Source organism: Haematobia irritans, chromosome 1 (genome assembly GCF_050003625.1).
Source record: "Haematobia irritans isolate KBUSLIRL chromosome 1, ASM5000362v1, whole genome shotgun sequence".
NCBI lineage: Eukaryota > Metazoa > Arthropoda > Insecta > Diptera > Muscidae > Haematobia > Haematobia irritans.
In genome coordinates this window covers 237677014-237685336 of record NC_134397.1, presented here as the reverse complement: position 1 = coordinate 237685336, position 8323 = coordinate 237677014, and positions in this window count along the sequence as shown.

Genomic DNA, 8323 nt, shown 5'->3' with positions numbered 1-8323 from the left:
TTTCTATAGAAAATTTTGTTAAAATTTTATTTCTATAGAAAATTTTGTCAAAATTTTATTTCTATAAAAAATTTTGTCAAAATTTTATTTCTATAAAAAATTTTGTCAAAATTTTATTTCTATAAAAAATTTTGTCAGAATTTTATTTCTATAGAAAATTTTGTCAAAATTTTATTTCTATAAAAAATTTTCTCAAAATTTTATTTCTATAAAAAATGTTGTCAAAATTTTATTTCTATAGAAAATTTTGTTAAAATTTTATTTCTATAGAAAATTTTGTCAAAATTTTATTTCTATAGAAAATTTTGTCAAAATTTTATTTCTATAGAAAACTTTGTCAAAAGTTTATTTCTATAGAAAATGTTGGTAAAATTTTATTTCTAATAAAATTTTGTCAAAATTTTATATCTTTAGAAAATTTTCTCAAAATTTTATTTCTATAGAATATTTTGTCAAAATTTTATTTCTGTAGGAAATTTTGTCAAAAATGTATTTCTAAAGAAAATTTTAATTCTAAGACAATTTTGTCAAAATTATATATCTTTAGAAAATTTTGTCAAAATTTTATTTCTATTGAAAATTTATTTCAACCCAGAGTTCTTTGAAAATAAAAACTGTTTGCTCAATTCACATTTCTAATTTGTGACGAAATTGCAGTCACCTCTTTTCAATAAACAAAAACGAATTTTTTCCTTGTAATTGTTCATAACATGGTAACCCTTTTCGAAATTCAAGGACAAGGATATTGCTATAGAAAATTTTGTCAAAAGTTTATTTCTATAGAAAATTTTGTCAAAATTTTATTTCTATAGAAAATTTTGTCAACATATTATTTCTATAAAAATTTTGTCAAAATTTTATTTCTATAGAAAATTTTGTCCGAATTTTATTTCTATAGAAAATGTTGTCCAAATTCTATTTTTAAGAAAATTTTTTCAAAATTTAATTTCTATAGAAAATTTTATCAAAATTTTATTTCTATAGAAAATTCTCTCAAAATTTTATTTCTATAGAAAATTCTCTCAAAATTTTATTTCTATCGAAAATTTTGTCAAAATTTCATTTCTATAGAAAATTTTGTCAAAATTTTATTTCTATAGAAATTTTTTTTAAATTTTATTTCTATAGAAAATTTTGTCAAAATTTTATATCTTTAGAAAATGTTGTCGAAATTTTAATTTTAATTCTATAGAAAATTTTCCCAAAAGTTTATTTCTATAGAAAATTTTGTTAAAATTTTATTTCTGTAGGAATTTTTGTCAAAATTTTATTTCTATAGAAAATTTTCTCAAAATTTTATTTCTATAAAAAATTTTGTCAAAATTTTATTTCTATAGAAAATTTTGTCAAAATTTTATTTCTATAGAAAATTTTGTCAAAATTTTATTTCTATAGAAAATTTCTAATAAAATTTTGTCAAAATTTTGGTTCTATAGAAAATTTTGTCAAAATTTTATATCTTTAGAAAATTTTCTCAAAATTTTATTTCTATAGAATATGTTGTCAAAATTTTATTTCTATAGGAAATTTTGTCAAAAATGTATTTCTAAAGAAAATTTTAATTCTAAGACAATTTTGTCAAAATTATATATCTTTAGAAAATTTTGTCAAAATTTAGTTCTATAGGAAATTTTGTCAATAATGTATTTCTAAAGAAAATTTTAATTCTAAGACAATTTTGTCAAAATTATATATCTTTAGAAAATTTTGTCAAAATTTTATTTCTATAGAAAATTTTCTCAAAATTTTTTTTCTATTGAAAATTTATTTCAGCCCAGAGTTCTTTGGAAATATAAACTGTTTGCTCAATTCACATTTCTAATTTGTGACGAAATATGAGTGACCTCTTTTCAATGAAAAAAACTACTTTTTTCCTTGTAATTATTCATAACATGGCAACCCTTTTCGAAATTCAAGGACAGGGACATTGCTGGCATGCCTGTAAACAACACTGTAGCCATTTACAGTTGCAATGTTACGAAACGAACATTTAATACTCGCGGTAGCTCACTAAAACTATTGTCGTCGTCTAAAGAACAATAAACAGAAAGAGAACAAATGAAATACCAACAAAAACAGAAACTCACATTATATTGATATAATACTAAGAGAAAATGATAAGGTAAGCTTAAGGAGTCATCATTGTGCTGTAATGCATGGAAATGTATATCAAGAACGTGGTTTATTTTGTGTGAATGTGATAATATTGATTTTTACAATGTGCAATGTGCTTAGAGTACGTTCATGCAAGTAGCCATGCCAAGTTGTACAATTTTTAAATGTACGTAAAAAGAACTCGGAATCGGCACGAGGCGATTTGGAATGTAACTAAAATAACTCAAAAGTGTGTGCTGCAAGACTCACACTTAAGTTTGTAAATATAACCACAGCGATAGGTGAATACTTGTTTACGTGGATTTCTTATGGGAAGACCAAACTCCACGACGGAATACCGTAACGGCTTTCGTCGTGTCGCCAAATTGAATTTTATTTTAATTCCTTGGCGGTAAATGGGATAGTGTTGCCATCGCTTATAAAATTTCTAAACTCACATTGCTATTGCCTGGCCACGTGGACATTCTTTTAGCTTCAAATAACTCAACATTACAAGATATTAAATGTATTTATTCAACTCCAATATTAAATATTGAAAAATTATTCTACACTTAAAAAAAATGACGTGAAAATTGCATGTCCTTACGAATGCGAATTTTCCTTAGCATAGAAGACGCATTTCTCAGATATAAAGATTTTTTTCCTTATCCAAAAGTCGATAAACTTTTCAATAAAGTCGTTAAGTGGTTCGAATTAAAAATGGGTGTCATTATATGAAAGAAACTTTAATAGTTATGAAATATTTTTCAAAATTAATAAAAAAAATAAATTAAGATTTGCTTCCTGGAATCAAGTGTGCAAAACTTAAATTTTAAAAGAGATTTGTATCCTTCAATTCTCCACTTCTTTGCCTCAGAAACAATGTCTATACAGCCAAGTCCGCTTCAATTGAAGAAGATATAAAGACAATCGTAAAATGAATCCCCGATTCGCGCTGCTGATTTTAGTCGCCGCCGTGGATTTTTGGCCAGTCGACATTTGCCAAAATTTTCTACAGAAATAAAAATGTTGACAGAATTTTCTACAGAAATAAAATTTTGACAAAATTTTCTAACGAAATAAGATTTTGATAGAATTTTCTAAAGAAATACAATTTTGAATCATCCATAGAAATCAAATTTTTCTATCGAAATAAAATTTTGACAAAATTTTCTATAGAAATAAAATTTTGAGAAAATTTTCTATAGAAATAAACTTTTGAGAAAATTTTCTATAGAAAAAAAATTTGAAAAAATTTTATATAGAGCAAAAATTTTTGACAAAATTTTCTTTAGAAATTAAATTTTGACAAAATTTCTATAGAAATTAAATGTTGGCAAAATTTTCTAACGAAATAAAATTTTGACAAAATCTTCTATTGAAACAAAATTATTGCTCTTTTCATTTCAGCTTAAAACCATGCATTGACTAAACTACAACTACCAACCAATTATCGGAATAAATTCGGGTAATTCATTAAACCCAAAATGAATTAGACTTGAATCTCCCAAAAAAAGGTGTTTGATAGTGGGATTTGCCTAAACAAATTTACAACATAGCACTTTTAACAAAATTTTCTATAGAAATACAATTTTCACAAAATTTTCTATAGAAATAAAATTTTGACAACATTTTGTATAGAAATGAAAATGTGACAAAAGTTTTTATGGAAATAAAATTTTCTATAGAAACAAAATTTTGACACAATTTTCTATAGAAATAAAATTTTGTGAAAATTTTCTATAGAAATAAAACTTTGGCAAAATTTTCCATAGAAATCAAATTTTGACAAATAAAATGTTGACAAAATTTTCTATGGAAGTAACATTTTGACAATATTTTCTATAGAAATAAAATTTTGAGAAAATTTTCTATAGAAATAAAAATTTGGACAAAATTTTCTATAGAAATAAAAATTTAACAAAATTTTCTGGGAATACAAATTTGACAAAAATTCTATAAAAATAAAATATTGACAAAATTTCTATAGAATTAATATTTGACAAAATTTTCTATAAAGTCATTATAATGTTATAATACTATCAAAAGTCCATTGCAAATTCTCCCTTTTTAGCAGAAGAAGCAATTTGCCATATATAACATTTCGACACATTTATAATTCACGTTTACTTATTATTTGATAAACAAACAAATAATTGATCATTTCTTGCGAAGAAACATTTTTTGTTCATAATAATTACAAAAATTTGATCAAAATCTTCAAAATAAGATAGATTTTGGGTAAAATTCATTTGTGGTACCACGATGGACTGAATAGTCAAAGCGAGCCAAAAAATCTAACGGACTGCTACTATACCTAACCTACCCAAACTTAGCACATCTTCAAATTTGGCCGGCTTGTAAATAAAATACGAATCTTGTCAAATTTCAGAATGAAAGCCCTTTTATTTAAGGATTCAGCGCTAATAAAACAGTCAGACGGACACCAGAAATCGATATTTCGATGTGTCACAAACGGAATGGCAAAGTTATTATACCCACACAACCATCCTTAGTGGTGGGTATAAAATTTTTTTTGTATGTGTGAGTGTATTTAACAAGCAGAGATGCCATTATTGTGAAATAGGTAATTTTAAAATTGTTGATAATTATTGTTCGTATTTGTAAAGCATATTTTTAGGATGTTAGATAAAAATATAATCTAATGAAAAATTTACTATGCAAAAGTTTAGCATACTATTAGGCAAATGGAAATTGACTATAATATAGAATGAAGAGAGCTCTCGAGTCTCAACAATTTTTATACCCACCACCATAGGATGGGGGGTATATTAACTTTGTCATTCCGTTTGTAACACATCGAAATATTGCTCTAAGACCCCATAAAGTATATATATTCTGGGTCGTGGTGAAATTCTGAGTCGATCTGAGCATGTCCGTCCGTCCGTCCGTCCGTCCGTCTGTTGAAATCACGCTAACTTCCGAACGAAACAAGCTATCGGCTTGAAACTTGGCACAAGTAGTTGTTATTGATGTAGGTCAGATGGTATTGCAAATGGGCCATATCGGTCCACTTTTACGTATAGCCCCCATATAAACGGACCCCAAAATTTGGCTTGCGAGGACTCTAAGAGAAGCAAATTTCGTCCGATCCGGTTGAAATTTGGTACATGGTGTTAGTATATGGTCTCTAACAAGCATGCAAAAATTGGTCCACATCGGTTCATAATTATATATAGCCCCCATATAAACCGATCCCCCAATTTGGCTTGCGAGGCCCCTAAGAGAAGCAAATTTCATCCGATCCGGCTGAAATTTGGTACATAGTGTCTGTATATGGTCTCTAACAACCATGCAAAAATTGGTCTACATCGGTCCATAATTATATATAGCCCCCATATAAACCGATCCCCCGATTTGGCTTGCGAGGCCTCTAAGAGAAGCAAATTTCATCCGATCCGGCTGAAATTTGGTACATGGTGTTAGTATATGGTCTCGAACAATCATGCAAAAATTGGTCCACATCGGCCCATAATTATATATAGCCCCCATATAAACCGATCCCCCGATTTGGCTTGCGAGGCCTCAAAGAGAAGCAAATTTCATCCGATCCGGCTGAAATTTGGTACATTGTGTTAGTATATGGTCTCTAACAACCATGCAAAAATTGGTCCACATCGGTTCATAATTATATATAGCCCCCATATAAACCGATCACCAGATTTGACCTCCGGAACCTCTTGGAAGACCAAAATTCATATTATTCAGTTGAAATTTGGTACGTGGTGTTAATATATGGCCTCAAACTCCCATGCAAAAATTGGTCGATATCGGTCCATAATTATATATAGTTTCCATATAAACCGTTTCCCAGATTTGACCTCCGGTGCCTTTTGGAGAAGCAAAATTCATCCGATCTGCTTGAAATTTGGTACGTGGTGGTAGTATATGATATTTAACAACCATGCCAAAAGTGGTCCATATCAGTCCATAATCGTACATAGCCCCATATAAACCGATCCCGAGATTTGGTTTTGGAACCTCTTGGAGGAGCAAATTTCATCCGAGTGAGTTGAAATTTGGTACATTGTGCTAATATATGGTCGTTAACAACCATGCCTAACTAGGTCCATATCGGTCTATAGTTATATATGGCCCTCAGATAAATCGATCCCCAATCACACAAAAATTGGTCCATATCAAGTTCATAATTGTATATAGCCCCCATATAAGCGACCTTCATATTTCAGTTCTGGCTCTCTGCGTACAAAAAGTCCATATCGATTCGTAATTATTTGTAGACTTAATTATACATAACTTTTTTGTCTAATATGTACTATGTATGGACTAAATCACAATTTAGAAAACGATGTTAAGAAGTTTTAAGATACCACAACCTAAGTAATTCGATTGTGGATGACAGTCTTTCGTAGAAGTTTCTACGCAATCCATGGTGGTGGGTACATAAGATTCGGCCTGGCCGAACTTGCGGCCGTATATACTTGTCGAAGTTAATATTGTCTATCTGTGGTAAACATTTTTCCCAAAAGAAAAATATTTCAAAAAATTATTTTTTGGCCATATGAAACTGAAAGGACTTTGTAAAAGTGTAATAGAATTTATGTAAATTAAAATAACATACATATAAGCTACCCGAGAATTGTTTAATTCAAGAAACTACACCCTCAACAAAATCGCTTCTTTAACATATGTTCCAAACATATTTTGCAGGAAGCTCATATATTATTGGATACTGCCGAAACATTAATATGTTTGCTTTATGTGAACATATTATATGTTTGGAAGCATTTTGAGCCCAAAAATATTATATTATTATAAAATATTATATGCTTGGAAGAATTTTTCCCAAAGACGATTGTGCTCATTGCCCAACATACTCGTAATTTTCAATTCCACGAAATATTTTAGTTCTTGGCACCTTTTTCTGTAATACAAATAATGTTGAAGAAATTATTCACTTTTATAAATTTTTTAAATTTTACCTTTCGCCTGCACGGAGAATCGAACCGAGGACCATACAGTTTGTAAGCCAACACACTATCCACTGGGCTACGTAGCTGTTATGGTCACCAGCACATAATTATCGTTATAAGTTACATTTATATAGCATAGTTTGCAGCGCCCACGAGCACATGCAAACATAACATTATTTAACAGAAACATACATTTGTTTGCCACGTGGAGCAGTGGTTAGCATGTCTGCCTTGCATGCAAAGGGTCGTGGGTTCAATCCCTGCCCCGACCGAACACTTTTTTTTTTAATTTACACATTTATATTTATACTATATTAAATTTTTATAATGAAAATTTGAAATGTGGGTTATTAATCATTTTACTGTCCCAACTCTAAAAAGAGTATAGTGCCCTTTCGTTATTTTTATGGAGACCCCTCATTTCTTTTAACGAACCAAGAAAAAAATTGTGCCCATAATGCCAAAATGATAAACAAAATACATGTCCACACATACATAAAATGCTGCTCTCAAGGCGAAAACATATGCTGTTTGATTTTCAAATGTCTATTCTCGTTACTCCGAATACTCATTCTAATATTCAAATTAAATAATATTTAGACTTAAGCATATCCAATTATTCGCCTTATCATAAAACAGTTTTCCGAAACAACATAAAAGCGATTTCACAGAAATTGTTCTCTTTTGATTCTTTCGCTGTGTTATGTTGATATCTTTCGTGAACTCTCCCGGTTTCCATATCTATTTCTTTCTCTATACTCTCTCTGTCGCGTTGGATAAAATATCACAACATATGTATGTTTAGTCGAAATTTGTAAATATATATAAGTTTGCATTCACACATATGATTTTTATGAAACATTCATGTCCCAAACATAATATATTCTAACATATTAACATAGATGTCCCAAACATTTAGTGTTAGTTTAGGAACATTACATGTTTGCACTTAAATATATTGTGTTTTAAATTTGTGCCCGAAACACATTTTGTTTATATCGGAACATATGAAAAACATATTTTTCTAACAGTGTATAACAGTTCTTAAAATTTAAAATAATATCAAAATTGCTAATATACTTAGTAAGGTTCATTATGTTTGTCGCCTATTTTCGAATTGAATTTGTCCTCTCCTGTTTTGCTTAACATCATCCTGGACTCACACAACAATAGCTTATGTTGACAATTGCCAATTCATTCATTTATTCATTCACTTACTTAATTGTATGAAACCACAAAATATATTTATTATCCAGTACTAATATGTACTAATT